The sequence below is a fragment of the Artemia sp. Qi Xiang Cuo genome, chromosome 10 (assembly GCF_049724085.1).
Source record: "Artemia sp. Qi Xiang Cuo chromosome 10, ASM4972408v1, whole genome shotgun sequence".
NCBI classification, from domain to species: domain Eukaryota; kingdom Metazoa; phylum Arthropoda; class Branchiopoda; order Anostraca; family Artemiidae; genus Artemia; species Artemia sp. Qi Xiang Cuo.
This window is the reverse complement of record NC_142803.1, coordinates 38,517,112-38,535,482: the sequence shown is the minus strand read 5'-3', so window position 1 is coordinate 38,535,482 and position 18,371 is coordinate 38,517,112. Positions and strand designations below refer to the sequence as shown.

At 36.5% G+C, this 18,371-nt stretch overlaps 3 long non-coding RNA genes across 3 annotated transcripts in view; 1 reads left to right on the top strand and 2 right to left on the bottom strand.

The window, feature by feature from the left end:
- LOC148947733 (uncharacterized) overlaps positions 1 to 11,450 on the bottom strand; it is a 26,803-nt gene extending 15,353 nt beyond the window's left edge. Inside the window, exon 1 of the long non-coding RNA XR_016142307.1 lies at positions 11,159 to 11,450. This is a non-coding gene — a long non-coding RNA (uncharacterized LOC148947733). The remainder of the gene's footprint in view (positions 1 to 11,158) is intronic.
- Positions 10,799 to 18,371, top strand: LOC148947731 (uncharacterized). The gene is made up of 3 exons (XR_016142308.1): positions 10,799 to 10,898; positions 14,128 to 14,308; positions 17,474 to 18,371. It is a non-coding gene; the product is annotated as an uncharacterized LOC148947731 (long non-coding RNA).
- On the bottom strand, positions 12,449 to 14,790 carry LOC148947732 (uncharacterized). The gene is made up of 2 exons (XR_016142305.1): positions 14,764 to 14,790; positions 12,449 to 12,786 (listed from the first exon to the last, which is right to left on the bottom strand). It is a non-coding gene; the product is annotated as an uncharacterized LOC148947732 (long non-coding RNA).

Genomic DNA, 18,371 nt, shown 5'->3' with positions numbered 1-18,371 from the left:
TGGAGTAGTAGTAGTAGTAATAGCAGTAGTGGTAGTAGTATTAGTAGTAGCGTGCACATATTGCCTTTTGGTTAATTGATCTTCCCCTTTAAGTTATCTCTGAAAGTTTCAACTTAATACCCAAATCCATTGTTGAGATACGCCCTTTTGACAATCTGCATGCATATAGTGTGTTTTGATTTAGTTCAAATTTCCCCTCAATGCTGTCTTGAATTTGAACCTTCATACACTTGGCCTTTATAGGACTAGTATGGTTGTATCAGTAGTAGTAATAGGAGCAGTAATTATATTGTATTAGTCGTAGCAGTAGCAGCAGTATTAATAGCAGTAGTACCATGTACATGTTGCCTTTTGGTCAGTTGGACGCCCCCCTCATGATTATCCCGAAAGTTTCATCTTGATATGGTAAGCCGTTCCAAAAATATTGTTGATAAGCCTTTTTGACACCCTTTTCATCTTATTGATGACTTTCATCTTAGTAGTAGTAGTAGTAGTAGCAGCAGTAAAAGTAGCTGTGGTAGTTGTATTAGTAGTAGTAGTACCAGCAATTTTAACAGCAGTATTAGTATGTATATGTTGCCTTTTGGTAAGTTGAACATCCCCTCATGATATCCCGGAAATTTCATCTTGATATGGCAAGCCATTCTAAAAATTTTACTGGTACACCTTTTTGACAATCTGTATGCACATAGTATTGTGGCAACTTTTACCACAGCAACCAATAATTAGAACCCGAGTCCTAAAATTAGTCTCAATCAGAAACCCTTATCGCTGTCTAAATTCCCAAGTGTAAATATTTTCAAACAGAGGTCTTTATTCTACAAAGTTCAGGAAAGGTCTGCCAATTTCATACGAACAAAAATTCATTCATTCAAAAGTAGCGTATATCTCGGCTCTCCGCCAAAACAGGTAATTAGCCTTTTTCAATTCACACACAATTATGAACTACAATCTCAGGAAATAAATATCACGATGTGAAAATAAGAAAAGGAAAATGATAAATCATCACAAGAATGTTTTGACTGAGTGCAACTTTAGCGCGAAAATATAGCCCTTTTGGTCAATTGGTCATCTCCCTTAAGTTAATATACTCAGTCATTTCTGAATTACGCCCTTTTGACAACCCGTATGTACAAAATGTGTTTTATTTAGTTCATGACTCCCCTCAGTATTCTCTGAAAAGCTCACCTGAGTGCCCTTTGTCTTTTTGGAAAGTAAAGGTCAAACATGCCAGCCTTTTTCAATACCATATACTATATGTAAACAATGGATGATTTACGTAACTTACAACCCCTGTCCTGAGGGCTGTGGGGGGAGGGGGGGGGGTATGACATCCCAAAAGACATTATGACTGGACCTTTCAACTATGCTGAATAAAGTAGCAGTCTCAAAACTTCGATTGGATGTGTTTTGGGAACTTATGGGTGTGGAGGGTGGGGGTCACCCTTCAATCAGTTTTGACTCTTGAAAAGGGCACTAGAACTTTCAATTTCCAATCGAATGAGCTCCTTCCGAAGTTTCTACAACACCTTCTATACGACGTGCCTTGTCGAGAAAAAAGATAGTACATTGTGTCTACATCGCTCTTTACTTAGGCAGCGCTATTGCACTACATATGGTCTGGTGTCTACTCATGCAATACCACTGCTACTATTCCTACTAACAACTCACCGCAGCACTAAGCCGACTGAGGCCAACACAGCTGTGCATGATCCTTTTCCACCCCAACTATTCAATACTTCACTCTTTACCCCCCTTCGATGAAATTTTTTCTAAATTCTTCCTTGTGATATCTTCCCATCCCCAATCGCGGACGACCTGATTGTCGTGATGGATAACAAAAGCCTAATCTTAGGCAATCTATTGTCCGTAAAACTTGGCTTAGCCACATCTCTTTCGTTATGTGACCAAGTGGCCCTTGAGATTATCTTAAAAAAAAAATGAAAAAAAATCGCCATAAGAGTCCTGAGTTAGTGTGATTCTGTGTTTAAGACTCGGTGGTGTAAAATCCTAGGTTTTGAAATAGAGGTTCGAAACGGTGAAAAGAGAAAGTAAGTAAATGGAGGGGAAAAGAATTACATGTCCAGCTATCCACTTTAAAGTACAGAATGAGGAAGTTACCGAAGAAAGAAGTAGTGGTGACGGAGTGTTACTTTCTTTTCCATTTACCTCTAGAACAGCAGCTTTGGCTTGAACCTCGAGTGAAAGTTCTTCTGAGTTTTCACCAGATTTCTTGAGGCGAGCAGGTTAACACGCACCCTCGCTTGGAGCATCGACACTAAGAATACTCTCGGGTTGTTTGTTTGGTTTTTCAAAAAGTCACTGCCACTAGCAACAATACTACTTTCATTAGTATTTTGAGCTTTGATCTTGTTTTTAAGCGCTGGGCAAACTGTGTCACTGATTTAGCGAAACCATAAGAATTTAAATTCTTCTTCTAGGTTTCTTTTGGACGATTGTGGATATAGCGTCTTTCTTCGAACTTGGATATACCTGCTTTATATGGCACTTTGCCGTATGAGTGCTACAGTAGTCGTCATAAAACTCGTAAACAGTGACGGGCTTTGCAGCTTCTTTACCATCTACACATACATCAACTTCGCCCTTTTTCGGTTTCGCTTATCTGTGTTTATTTTTTCTCGCCTGCTTTGTCAAGCCAGAAAGCTATTTTTGGACTCGACGACACTTGTTCTTATTATCTAGTGAACGCGAAGTTCATTAGTGGCCCTTCTTATTTTGTTTATGGGCCCTCAGTGTGGGGTGCTGGAACGTATTTTAATTGAAATGCCCTGTGACCCGGACTTTCATAGCAGGTGAATGCGAAAGATATTGTATAGACATTGTATGTGTATCTGAAAGCCGGCTAAATGGAAATCTGGAAGATGAGCTCGTCTCTCCCCCTGGCGGAAAATCCGAATTCCACTTTTTCAACTCCTTTCTTAGCGATGGCTCTGGTAATGCAGGGATTGGTTTCCTACTCAGTACTAAAGCAGCAAAATCCAAAGGTTAAATGGAAGCCAATCTCACCCCGTTTGGCTAAAGCCCGTCTTATAGGTCAGCTGTTCAACATCACTGTCATCTCCGCCTATGCACCAACCAGAGCCCCAGACGAAAGTACGGTTGACGAGTTCTGCGATGCCCTGATCCAGTCATTGAGAACAGTCCCAAACTGTGATCTACTCATCCTAGGAAGTGTTCTTAATACCCACGTTGGAAGTTGGAAGCCGCCAGACAAACCGTGAAAGAGTTGTTAGAAGATTTGGATGTGACAACAGGTGTGAGCGTGGAAGGAGAGTCGTAGAATTTGCCCAGCAGTATAACCTTGTATTGACAAATACGTTGATCCAACACAAGCCATCCCAAAGGACCACTTGGCGCCCTCGAGATGGAAAAGCCCAATTTAAAGTTGATTACTTGCTAATATCCTCCCGAAGGTGAAGCTCTATACAGAACTTTAGAGCCTACCGTTGAGCCTACACAGGAGCAAAAACGGCTCCGATCATATGCTGCTTAAAGCCTCCTCAACCATAAATCTGGTATCCAGGAAATGAACGCAACCTCCTCCGAGATACGATGTAGCACTTTTTTAGGATAAAGTAGTCGCAGAAGAGTTCCGCTTGGAATTATCCACCCGTTTTGACATCCCGTCCGTGGACGACGATAACAAACCAACCACCATCAACGTAGAAGACGATTGGAGGAGACACCATAAAAGACGCCCCTAAAAAAGTCATTGACAGACTAAATCGGAAGCGGAAAAAAGTGGATCACAGAAGACACCCCCAAACTATTAAACCAGAACCAACAGATCAGAAATACCAAGTCCACAGTGTTCAAAATACTGAGAAAAGAATGCCATAAATCCGCCCACTTGGACAGACAACGGTACGGGGACCACGTGGTAGCAGATATGCAGAAGGCTGCTAGTCATTCAGATACCAGAAAGCTTTACCAACTACTTGAAGAGGCAACTGGGAAAAGTAACAAGGTCTCAACTGGAATGAGAAGCAATGATGGAATGCTTCTGTCAAGAAAAGATGACATGATCACAAGATGGCAGTACCACTTCCAGAAGCTGCTGAACCCCAATCACTACATCCGTTCCTCTCAAACGCCTCCCAATAATAGCGCCACTGTACTCCAGCCCAGCAATACTAAAGACAACTCAGTACCACCAAGTCAACAAGCCTCATACAGCAACGTAAATGTTCACCATCCCTCAGTACAAGAGATCAAAGAGGCAATCAAGAAGCTGAGGAATCACAAGACGCCAGGCACAGATTCTATCCCGGACAAAGTCTGCAAAGCTGCTTCTATTCAGGCTGAGATACTACAGGAACTCTTCTGCTCAATCTATTCTCAGGAACGGTTTCCCCAGGAATTGCAAGACTCAGTTACAATGCCAGTCATCCAGAAAGGCGACCGCACTGAATGCAAATATTACAAAGAGATCTCACTAATGAGCATTGTGGGAAAGATCTTTGCAATGATCCTACTCAACCAGTTCTGCAACGAAAGAACCCACCCCAACCAATCTGGTTTCCGAGCCGGCATGGGCTGTATTGACCAACTTTTTACCCTGAGACAGATTTTTGAACATAGAGCCAAGCATCAACGAATCCCTGTCACTGCCTTCGTCAACTTCATTACGGTCTTCGATTCAGTCATCCGGGGAGGAATTTGGATGGGGATGGAAGAGGATTATGTCCCACCTAAGATCGTACGACTCATTCAGGCTTACTATCAACACACACGAGCCTGCATCCAGGTCAACGGAGAACTTTCTCCGCTATTCGATATCGAGTTCGGTGTGAGTCAAGGGTGTTTACTCTCTCCCGAACTATTCAATTTTGTCGTTGTCAATCTGTCGACCGAGGTTATGTCGATGATGTTGCTCTTCTTGGCGAATCCGTTGGCGAAGCCCAGAACATGCTTCTGAAAGTCTCCAAAGCTGCTGCGCCAGTGGGGCTCAAGATTGATATTCACAAGACTAAAGCTATGTCCAATTCCCCGGATACTCTACCCCTATAACCCTTAACCAAAGAAAGATTGAAGTTGTCAATAAATTCAAGTATCTTGGATAGTACATCGACATCAACGGCGGATGTAGTGAAGAAATCCATTGTCGCATTGCATCAGCTTCCGCTGTCTTCGCACAGCAGGGGAAGCCGCTATGGAAAAGGAAGGAGATCCACTGGAAAACAAAATCCATATTTACAATGTACTAGTCCCATTTGTCTTACTGTACGGCTGCGAGACGTGGCCCTTAAGAGTCGTCGCGGCACATTCCCTCAATACTTTTGAACACAGATGCCTGAGGAGCATACTGGGGTTACGTCTCGGTGATCGAATCCCTAACACGACCATCCGCCAAAGTTGTGACCAGAAGTACGACATGAAAACTATAATTTGACGCCGCCACTTCTCCTGGTTTGGCCATGTTTGCCGAAGACCGGCCGAGACTTATACAAATCAAAGCCTACGCTGCAAGCCAGCACCTGATTGGAGGAAATGACATGAAGACAAACCAAAACATGGCTAAGCACCGACAAATCTGACCTCGAGCCAATTGGCAGATTCCGGAGACATTATTGCAGATTGGACCCTTCATGGCTCGAAATTACCACCCCATTAACCCAAGACCGTATACTGTGGAATTCAACAGTCTGCAAGATCCTGTCGCCAGGGAGAGCTACATAGCTTGTGTCCTGATGCAAGTACAAGAAGGTAAGTGTAAACCAAGTTTACTTTCACAACTGTTATCAAGTGGTCTATTTATGCCAACTGGTATCGATTGATCTATTCACCCTTGCATGTGCAGTTTCCAGTACGCGATAAATTCCACCCGACTAGACTTGGCAAACAAGTTGGGAACTGGACCGCATTTATTTGGTTGTGTCAACTCGTATAGATTAATAAAGAACGATGTTGGCACAATGTACTATTTTTTTTATTTTTTTGGTTTATTGGTCTTAGACCAGGGCACTTTATACCGAAGGAGTTGTCGTAGAAACTTCGAAAGGGGCTCATTCGATGGGAAATTGGAGGGGCTTATGCCCTTTTTAATAGTCGAAAGGGATTGGAAGACAACTAACATCCCTTCCACGCCCACTATTTCCCCAAACACATCCAATCAAAATTTTGAGATTTGTTCAGCGTAGTTGATTTTCATATAGAAATTATGTTTTTGAGGACACAGCCCTCAGGGCAAGGATTGTAAGTTATGCCCTGGGGCATATAAGTTGTTTTTTCTACACAAAGCGCTGTCGTAGAAACTTCAAAAAAGGCTCGTTCGATTGGAAATTCAAAGGGCTAGTGCCCTTTTTAATAGTCGAAAGTGATTGATGCGCAACTAACCCCCCTCTCACGCCCACATTTTCCCCAAACACATCCCATCAAAATTTTGAGATATCAATTTTCTTCAACGTAGTTTAAAGTTATGGAAATTAGGTCTTTGAGGATGACACCTCCCCCCCCCCACACACACACAGCCCTTAGGGCAAGGGTTGTAAGTTATGCCCTGGGGACATATAAAGTTTTTATAGAAAGCTTTGTCGTAGAAACTTGAAAAAGGGCTCATTAGATTGGAAATTCAAGGGCTAGTGCCCTTTTTAACAGTCGAAAGTTACTGGAAGGCAACTAACCCCCCTCTCAAGCCCACCTTTTCCCCAAACACATCCAATCAAAATTTTTAGATAGCCATATTGTTCAACATAGTTAAAAGTTTTATAAATTAGGTCTTTGAGGATGATAAGTCCCTCAGAGCCCTCGGGGCAAGGGTTGTAAGTTATGCCCTGGACAAATATAAGGTTTTATAGATACGGTAGTCATGTTGTAGAAACTTCAAAAAGGGTTCATTCGATTGGAAATCAAAAGGGCTTGTGCCCTTTTTAATAGTCGAAAGTGATTGGAGGATAACTAACGTCCCTCTCACACCCATTATTTCCCGAACACATCCAGTCTAAATTTTTAGATAGCCATTTTGTTCGGCGTATTTGATAAGTCTGGACATCATGTTTTTGAGGATGACACTCCCCCCAAAGACCTCAGGGCAATGTTTTCGGTTATGCCCTGGGGCATATAAGTTTTTTCTTATAGAAAGCGTTGTCGTAGAAGCTTCAAAAAGGAATCATTCAATTGTAAATTGAAAGAGCTAGTGCCCTTTGCAATGGTTAAAAGTGATTTGAAGGCAACTAACCCCCCTCTCACGCCAGCCTTTTCCCCAAACATATCCAATCAGAATTTTTAGATGGTCATATTGTCCAACGTAGTTAAAAGTCTTAGACATAAAGTTTTTTAGGATGATAACCCCCTCAGAGCCGTTTGAGTAAGGATTGTAAGTTCTGCCCTGGGCGCTTATAAGGGTCTTATAGATTGTGATGTTGTAGAAACTTCAAAAAGGGCTCATTAAATTGGAAATTAAAAGGAATTGTGCCCTTTTTAATAGTCGAAAGTGATTGGACGATAACTAACGCCCCTCTCGCACCCACCATTTCCCCAAACACATCCAGTCAAAATTTTGAGATAGCTATTTTGTTCGACGTACTTGAAAAGTCTGGAAATTATATTTTTGAGGATGACACTACCCCCACAACCCTCAGGGCAAGGTTTGTAAGTTATGCCTTGGGGCATATAAGGTTTTTATAGAAAGCTTTGTCGTAGAAACTTCAAACAGGGTTCATTCGATTGGAAATTGAAAGGGCAAGTATCCTTTTAAATAGTCGGAAGTGATTGGAGGGCAACTAACCCCCCTCTCACGCCCACCATTTCCCCAAACACATCCAATCAAAATTTTGAGATAACAATTTTCTTCAACGTAGTTGAAAGTTCTGGAAATTAGGTCTTTGAGGATGACACCCCCTCCCCAGCCCTCTGGGCAATGGTTGTAAGTTATGTCCTGGGGCAATATAATATTTTTATTGAAGACGTTGTCGTAGAATCTTCAAAAGGGCTCATTCGATTGGAAATTGAAAGGGCTAGTGCCTTTTTTAATAGTTGAAAGTGATTGGAGAGCAACTAAACGCACCTCTCACGCCCACCATTTCCCTAAACACATTCAATCAAAATTTTGAGATAGCTATTTTGTTTAACGTAGTTGAAAGTTCTGGAAATTAGGCGTTTGAGGATGACAACCCCCTAACAGCCCTTAGGGCAAGGGTTGTAATTTATGCCCTGGGGCATATAAGGTGTTTATAGAAAGCATTGTCATAGAAACTCAAAAAGGGCTCATTCGATTAAAAATTGAAAGGGTTAGTACCCTTTTTAATAGTCAAAAGTGGTTGGAAGGCTTGACATTTTTATAGTAAAGATCAATATGGGTACAATGTATTATTCTTTTTTCCTCTTTTTTTTTTGTTTAGACAAGTGTACTTCGAATCGAAGGAGTTGTCTTAGAAACTTCGAAAAGGGCTAATTCAATTGAAAATAGAAAGGACTATTGCCGTTTTTAATAGTCGAAAGTGATTGGAGGGCAACTAGTCCCCCTCCCACACCCACTATCCCATTTGCCCATTATGTTTAAAACTAAAGGTTGCCTTAAGATTAAACCAAAATGTACTGTGTTAATGCTAATTTCCTAATAAGGCATGTCAGCAGTATCCCAAGAACGACTGAGGGTATTATGTTCAAACTTTTGGGGCTACTTCTGCTCTTAAAATTTAACCAAATCAAAATATCGTAGGTGTATCAAAGCTATCAAAAAAAATTTCTCCGGCATACACATAGCAGGTCAAACTATAAAGTCTTAAAAAACGACAAGATTTAAAGAGTTATTTTATTTTTCCCTGAACAGACTATTTCAGTATCAAGCTAACAGAAATTAATTAAAAATACTTTTTCCTCAAAATAAATTTTTCAAAGAAAAGTAAAGAACTCCATTGAACCAAAAATGAGCAAAAAATATCAAATAATCTACCAAGCGTGAAACTACCACAAATCAGCATCGATAAATAAATGAAACCCAAAACGAACAGAAATTACAATAAATAACCGAGTCAAACTCAAAACGAGCAGTAATTAACATGAGTAGGTCTCAAAACCCCTATGCCTTCCCAAGGCCAGATTATAATTTGCACTTTATTGAAAAACATACAAATGAATGTGCATTGTCAGTTTAATATACATATACTGATATTTAGTAATCAAAATGTTAATATTATTTGATTTATTAAAGTTATAAAAGTAAAAATTTATATTTTTTCAGTAAAGTGCAAATTATTTTCTGGCCTTGGGAAGGCATAGGGGTTTTGGACCATACATGTTTCATACGGCTTTGGTGATTATAACCTTTCCTATGCTGGGTTAGATTATTTGTGAGTCTTTGTCAGTCATATATTTTTCAATGGTAATTTCTGTCTTGAAAAATAAAACTACTGTAAAAAAATAAACTTAAAATTACTTGCTTATGCCCCCTCCCCCCTATTGCCGTATTTGTTCTGTAAAAGAAAAATTTTGGCTTAGGAGATTAAAATTATCTTTGTCAGTATCTTGAAAAAATGCTTCATCCAGTTTTCCAGTGATGTCTATTTCTTGGTTCTTGTCGTCTCTTTTTCCCAATTGCAGCATTTTGAATAACACTTTTTGGGGTATTTTCATGAAAAAAAACACAACAAAAGTGGTGCCCTAGATTAGCAAGAAAAAAAGCTAGGTCGGAAGAAAAAAAAATTATTTGAAGACTAAACGGACCTGACGATTCAGATACTTCTCAATTGCTAGAGTTCTCTTAGAACTTTATCTACAGTATATCTTAGTCAATATTTATTGTCATGTATGACGCTAATCAATTTGCTTACTGCAGAAATCTGGCTAATGCCTCTATAACTACCTTACTGACTTTTATCACCTTTTTTATAAAGGGGTTTAACTAAGGTTTCTAAAAATCACTAGGTACATGTTGTTTTTCCAAAATTATAATAGTAATCATCAGTAATTCCTCTGTAACTTTGCAACCACAATATTTCAAAAACTCGCATATCAAATTATCAGCATCTTATCAACTATCAACTATCATCTTATAAATTATCAACTGATGACGATTTTTCAGTGCTATTTTTGTTTCTTTGAAAGATCTAAATGGCTTCCTCGTAGCTTTGGAGTTAAAAAAGAATGTGTTATCTGCTGCATCCAAGCAGTCTGGTGTCCTACTTCTTTGTTTTTTTTTTGTTGTGTTTTTTTGTATTGGATGAATCATGTAAATAACAATGGAAATAGAACATACTTTACCATCAGGACAACTCTTTTAAACTGGAGGAGGGCAGGGGTTTAATTTTCTAAGGGTCAAAAGGCAACAGCCCCCCCCCCCAGCTGAAATTTAGTGTCTTTAAAAATTTCGTCAAAAATAAGAATGGCCTGCATAATTTGAGCATCCAAAGATTCAGATTAGTATTCTTTAATATACTTTTGGTTTTATGGCACTATATGGCTCATTTTTAGTTTATCATTGTCATTTTCACTTCCCTTGAAAAAAGTGGCTCCGACTCTACCCCCCCCCCCCAGGATATTAAACGAAATTACACCAGTGGAGGAAGGTAGTCTAATCCTCTTCTGTTGTGCTTTTCAAAAAATTTATAAGACTAGGGTGAATTTATTATACAAGTTATTTTCCCTGACTGGTTAGTATAATTTTCTCTGCGGGAAGTATTTAATCTTGAGCACACATGTCACAAGAAAAACATCATTGTGCGTGTTAATTTTAGTCATTTTATCCGTAGTTGAACTTTTATTTAGCGTTAAATATAATCCACGCAAAGGTCCCAAGATGACGCAAGTGGTAAATTTTTACGCATTTTCAGATGGTGCTGAAAAATCCGTGTGGCATGATTCTGGTCAGAAGCCCTGTACTGTACTGTTTGTCTCAAAACTTTTGGCAGTGCTGGTATAAAGGCGTATATATTGAAAAGGTAAAAATGCTTTATTGACCATTTTTTAGAAAAGACCTGTGTGACGACTATTATGTTGGGTGAAGGGGTTCAGGCTATAAATTATGCCATGGGAAGTTCTTTTGAAGTATTGTTTTCAGTTTAGTTGTTGGCCCCTCAGAATGAAACATTATAGGCCTAAAATTTAGAATTCTACTTCAGCTACTTTTGAGTAGGCCTACTAGTTGTTTTAGCTCACATTTCATCCTATATTACTATCATAATTATAAATTACTGCTTACCTTACACAACTTCAGCTTTTAACATTGTTCATTAAAATATAGGCCTATTCCAAAATCCTATTTCCATTATAAGCCATTTAATTTTCTTCCCATGCTGACTTTGGTTATAGTATGATGAAAGTGGGTCTGTGATGTCACAACTTTGTTTATCATAACCCTTAAGGGTAGCATGCAGGTGGCAAGTGTAGATAAGCCATTTAAACTTTATTAGGCCTAATTAGGGAAAGGATTTGACAAGAGATAGACCAGTAAAAATAACCAAATCGTTTTTAGAGGACAAATTATGTCATGGGAAGATGTTTTTGAAATCCCCCTTCCACCCAAACTCAAAATTTTCTAAAATTCTACTTTAGAAGCTTTCAAAATATTTCTAAAGCACTAAAAGATAGGGTGCTAATTGACTTCAGAGGACACATTATATCATGGGAAGAGGTTTTTGAAATCCCCCTTCCCCCCAAATTCAAAATTTTCTAAAATTCTACTTTAGAAGCTTTTTTAAATATTTCTAAAGTGCTAATAGATAGAGAACTACAAATCTCAGAATCGACTTTGGAGGACAGTTTATGTCATGGGAAGATGTTTTTGAAATCCCCCTTTGCCCCAAACTCAAAATTTTCCAAAATTCTACTTTAGAAGTTTTTTTTAAATATTTATAAAGCACTAAGACATAGAGTGCTACAAATATCAGAATCAATGTTAGAGGATAATTTATGTCATGGGAAGATGTTTTTGAAATCCCCCCAAACTCAAAATTTTACTTTACAAGCTTTTTTAAATATTTCTAAAGTTCTAAGACATAGAGCATTACAAACATCAGAATCAACTTTAGAGGACAATTTATGTCATGGGAAGATGTTTTTGAAATCCCCCTTTGCCCCAAACTCAAAATTTTCCAAAATTCTACTTTAGAAGCTTTTTAAATATTTCTAAAGCACAAATAGATAGAGCGCTACAAATATCAGAATCAAATTCAGAGAACAAATTATATTATGGGAAGATGTTTTTGAAATGCCCCTTCCCCCCAAACTCAAAATTTTACTTTAGAAGCTTTTTTAAATATTTCTAAAGCACTAAGACATAGAGTGCTACAAACATCAGAATCAACTTTATAGGACAAATCATGTTATGGGAAGACGTTCTTGAAATCCCCCTTCCCCCCAAATTCAAAATTTTCCAAAATTATATTTTAGAAGCTTTTTAAATATTTCTAAAGCACTAATAGATAGAGTGCTACAAATATCAGAATTGACTTCAGAGGACAAATTATATTATGGGAAGATGTTTTTGAAATCCCCCTTCCCCCGAACTCAAAATTTTACTTTAGAAGCTTTTTTAAATATTTCTAAAGCACTAAGACATAGAGCGATTTGCTGCAGGAATCCTGCAGCAAATTGTTTCATATAATTAAAATCACTGAAAAGTATTGTGCCCATCTTGTTAAGGAAACTTTGACTTGTTCCTTTCTTCACCATATCCCTATGCTCGATGACACATGACAAAAAGTCTCCACCATTACCTGAACACATTTTTCTATGTTCTATTTCTGTTGTATCTTCACCAAAGGAATCTTTGGCAGCTTCTATGAATCGTTCATCTTGTGTTAAGTCAAATTTGAAGTTCCAAACGTACTATAATAGATGGAAAGATAAGGGCTCAGAAGTAAAAAGGGCCAGGGTATACATAAGATACTAAAAACTAGGGTACAAAAAAAAAACACATTTTCAGCAAAAACACATGTAGGCAAGATGTGGGGAGTGGGTTTAAAATAATATTATGAGATTTATATACAAAGAATTCAACTTGTAATAAGTGTATGACATTAAACCCTGCATATACAACATGGCCTATAGAGGAAGGAAGAGACACATATCATATTTTGTAGTGTTCTGACCAGTGGGACGTGGTGACAGTCATATGTCTTAGTGTCAATAGCTGTTTGTCAATTAGCTGTCAATTGCTGTTTATACAAACTACAACCTTCTAAGGAGGAACAAAGGCTCATGGTACCAAAGAAATATATTTCAAGACACTGTGTAGTAACAATTTTTTTTTAATTAATCCTTCGTCAGAAATAGTAGCCATTACGTGAGCCCAGTTTCAACTGATTGTATAATCAGAAATAGTTTTTTTTTTTTTTAATATTTTGGAATGGAGCCTGAAACCCTTGGAAGACTGTCTCAGCTAAAAAAAACTTCGCACTGGGGATTTACAGCCAAGGCTGTTTCCAGGGGGGTGACTTTGGCTAGTTGACCTATTATTTTTTTCATAACTTCTCTCATTTTAAGCTTATTTTCTTTTCTTTGTGAAAATTTTCTAACTGCTGTTATTTTTTCTTTTTTTTTCAACTCTGCTTAAAACATATCTTTACTCTTTTCTTTTGTTAAAAAAAAACTTGTTTCTGTTTATTTCTATTCGTTTTTAATTTATCTTCCTAAAAAATGAAAAATAAAAAAGACAGAAGGAAAACTAGAAAAAAGATAATTATTGAGTAATTTGTTATGTTTTTCAAAGGCCTTAATGAAACTAACAAATAATACTTAGCTGTCACTAAGAGGTTAAATAAATAAAAAAACTGATTCTACGCAAAGTACAAATTTGTAAAGTGAAACTCTAATATATTTCACTTTCCCCAAGTGTATAAGTCTAAAGCTAACTGTATCATTGGCACTTTACTGAAAGCGAATTTTACTACATTTTTCTCTTTTGTACTAATTACAACATTGAAAATAAAAATTAAAATTACTGTAAAAAAATTGAACTGTTGAGCTTTAAGCAATTGAATCATTATATATTCAATATTCATTTTAATTTAATTAGTTCCTCTTAATATCTCTCTCCAATTCTAATTGGAGAGATATACTTATAAATGTTATCTGATGCTAAGAACTATATAGTATACTATTTACAACTTTTATTTTATTATGGAGTCTGAATTAATTGTTTAAATATATTTATATTTTTTCAATTAGGCCTGAAGATTAGAAGCAGAGTCACTGGTAACCTACTTCCATTCAAAGGTTTGACATTTATCACAGAATTTCTTTGCCATTAGCTTCTGTCTCTCTCAGGATTGAAGTTCAAACCTCTCTGCAGTAGCTTTTTTTCAAAATTATCCAACAAAATGAATGAATTGGAAGTGCTAAGCCAATGGTATGGAAAAAATGTTTGAATTAATGATTAACAAAATGTAGCAAATCAAAATATGTCGCTAGAATATATAGGACAACGAGAATTAATTTGAAAATTCAAACTACAAAAGTCTTCTTAACAAAGTTTTGAATTTCTTTTAAGCTACAACAACATCTAAAAAACTAAGCTGATTAAGACTGATGCACATCTTGAAACTATAGTGAAAACGCAGTCAGTTTTATCCGTAACCATCTGTATAAATCAAAATGAAAATAGGACCCGGTGTTTTTTAGTTATATCCATTGTTTTGACGATTTTAGGTTTGGGTTACAGTTTTTTCAAAAGGAAATATCGAGAGAGGGCCGATCAAATTCAAAGCCCTTGACCGCGTTGTTAAAAGGCAAAGCCTGACCAACTTATATCATAACTAATATACTTCTAAGGAATTTTTCTGATATATAAAGAAGGGTACATACTTCGCAATCGTTATATGTGGCAGGTATCTTAAAGATGAGAATTAATTTTTTGTCTTCAGAATTGAACATTAATCTATACCGTAAGCATTCGGTCCAATCTTCGGTTTGTTGGGCACTTGTTTATAAGACAGACAGAGAAACGTATTCCTATTTATGATTACATGGACTCATTAGCAGATGTGATTTTATTCAACATGTAAGGATCATCTGCAAATATAATGAAATTTAGGAAGATAAGATTAACAGCTCATTCATATAATGTTGTGGCCCAGTGGGTTTTACTTTAGTTTGGTAATTACGTTACCCAGATATCAAGTGAGGCTATAGTAACACTACGGGAACGCAAGGACCTTAGTAGTCAAGAAGTGTCGATAATCCGGTATAGCTCATGCTTTATATAAATCTCTCAAGGCCACAATCGATAACTAAGTAGCGACCAATAACAACATATCATGTTTGGAGAAGTAGCTGCAACCAAGTGCATGTTCCAAAGTAATAAAATTTTTAAGCACATTTAGAAAAAAACCTGTTAAATTCGAAAGATTTTGCTTAAAGGTTGTTCAAGGATGAGAACTTTTATATGGGTTTGTCCCAAAATAAAAGTTTGCTACAAAATTAAACTTCCAGAAACGTTTTAAAAATAGCTTGAGACTCTCAAAAAAGGACTGTGGATCTAAATAAAAGGGCAATATTGGAATTACAATAGTAAAAAAAACTCTTACCTGGAGATTTTGAGCCTTCAGTCTTGAAAAAAGGAACATCAATTTTTTACATTTGTTGCATTGATATATCTTGTTTTATTTTCTGCCAAGGTTATCAGACTAATGCTGCCTAGCCATGCAATACCGTGTTCTTCACGCTTAAGTTTTTTTAGTATTTCAAAAAAGCTTCTTGTTGTTCTGATTAATTGTCTTTCGGGAGTCATTCTTAAAGAATTAGTACAAAAAGTCAAACTTTGGCTCAAAGAGCAAGGTATTGAGAAGGGGACAACCCCCCTCATGTGCGTAATAATTTCTGTTTGTTTAAAGTTTTGATGTTACTCCTTACTTTCAATTAAAAAAACTTGTTTTTTACATTTAATTCCTGATCGTCTTTAAATAATGCCGGGATATCCGGCTCTCCCTTTGTGGACAATTGCCTCCCCTCATGGAAAGTTCTTCCCACGTAAATTACAACCCTCGCCTGCAAGAAAACTTCTCCAAACAATTCCAATCTAGCTGACAATTCCATGGGGAAAATTACTTATGTATGGCTCCGGGTAAAAAAAAATTATTATTGCACTTTCATTTGTAGATTATTTCTGATTTTTTTCTCATTTTTAGAAAATACTATTGTTTTTAAATTGTGACAAGAATCCCCTCTTCCGTGAAAAAGTTCGATGCGATGACCCCTGAAAAAAATCTCTGTCTTCTGGTAAAAAATAAAAAATTCTGTATTTTCGCAAATGGAAACTTGAAACATCTACAGTAGGGTTCTCTGATACGTTTAATTTGCGGATTGATTTTCATTTGATTTCTTGACTTTTAGGGGCCGTTTCCCTCATTTTTGGAAAATCAGGAAATTTTCTCAGGCTCGTAGCTTTTGATTGGTAACATTTAATGAACATTGTATATTCGGAATCAGCGTAATAATTCGGTTCTTTCGATACATCTATTGATATCAAAATACCGTTTTTTAGAGTGTCGGTTGCTAATATGCCGCATCACTCCTTAAGTTCTTTAACACGCAACTGTTTGACTATACTGTATACTGATGGTAGTGATGTCATTATAACTTACGTTATCACTAAGCTTTTACTGTCAACATCATTTGTAACCAACTTTGTTACTTTTTATTTTGATAAATTAAACATTTGTTAAATTAATTTAGTAATTATGCTATGCAGATAAGTGAGGGGTGTCACTTCATTAATCTTTTCCAAAATCACTACAAAAATAAGGATTTATTTGGAGTTTTGGCATATCATGAAATGCTCGTTGCTCTATTTACGTTCTATCACTCCTATGTTCTTTTTTCTAAGCTTTTCTCCGGTATTTTGTCATTTATTAGGGTCTGTCATTATAGTTTGATAATTCATTTCTGTGTTTTCCTGTCTATATCCCTGAGCTCGTGTCTTTGCACCTTCTTTTGTGTGTAAATAATTTCTTAGACCACACTGCTTTTCCATTAAAAAAAAAAAAAAAAATTTTAAACAAGCCCGTTTAAATTTTTAATTAAAACCCGTTTTTCTTGTTTAAAATTTTTTTTTGTTTTCTTTTGTGTGTTGCTTTGTTCTCAATCTCCCGTGTTTTTTTCTGTTTTCGTTGGATTTGTTTATTTTTTTCCTAATATTAATTAAAAAAACTTTACAGAAAAAAAAAATTTCAAAGAAAAGCAAAGAACTCTATCAAACAAAAAATGAACAAAAATAAAATCAAATAATCTACCAAGCGTGAAACTACCCCAAAACAGTATCAATAAATAAATGAAACCCAAAACGAACAGAAATTACAATAAATATCCGAATCAAACTCAAAACGAGCAGAAATTAACATAAGATGGGCTCAAAACACTTATGCCTTCCCAAGGCCAGATCAAAATTTGCACTTTCCTGAAAAAAATATAAATGTTTTTACTTTTATAACTTTAATATAATATTACAATTTTGATTACTAATTATCAGTGTATGTATATAAAACTATCAATTGACATTCATTTGTATTTTTTTCAGTAAAGTGCAAGTTTTGTTGCATGTCTCGAGTGTTTCGTCCCTGATGAAAACGAAGCAACTTGTTCTCAGGTCCTTAAGTGGAATACATGACTGAGTGATCCCAAGTGATTTGACTCAGGCTATCAAGAAATGAAAACAAGTAGATCCCTTTAGTCAGAATTCAACAGTAGTGAATAAAGTAAATTCGGACAAGGCCGAGGATGATTAAAGTTTTTTAAGTGCGACTTCTTTTAATTGTTACTACATATTTTCTTATTACTTTTCAATTTGTATGATTTGCCTCACATGAAGACTTGACACAATGTTATTTTTTTTAAACTAATTATTGATTGTTACATAATTTTTCTTTTTCTTGCCAGCCCTAGTCCAATTTGAGTTGCACTTTTTAATTTACATAATTTTACAACTAAACCGGTAGTCGATTACGTCATTTCCGTTTTGAAGTGACAAAGATTGTATTGGTTTTTGATTACCTTGAATACAAACGAGAGAGAATCCAGAAGAAATCAGTTTAAAAAAAACTCTAAATTAATTGCTTTAAAATTTCCAAGAATTCTTTGTAAGCAGCTTATCCCTTATTTAAAGACCAGCCCAATTAGTGTTTTAAAACTGGCAAATTTCCTCTCAAAAATGCAAAATTGAAGGGTTTAAATTTCAAACCTATAAACAGAAACTTGTGAAAAATTTCAATAGCCGTCACTTTCAAACACACCACAGATTCTAAGCACTCCATCACCTGAATTGCTTCGTGAATATGAGTTGTAGCTTTTTTTCTTCTTTGATTACTTTTTAATTTTTCAATATATCTGAATTTTATGACCTGAAGACTATAGATAAATTTAAAGCCGGGCTTCATCAACAAAATTTCCAGAATCCAAGATTCCAGACTATTGTTTGA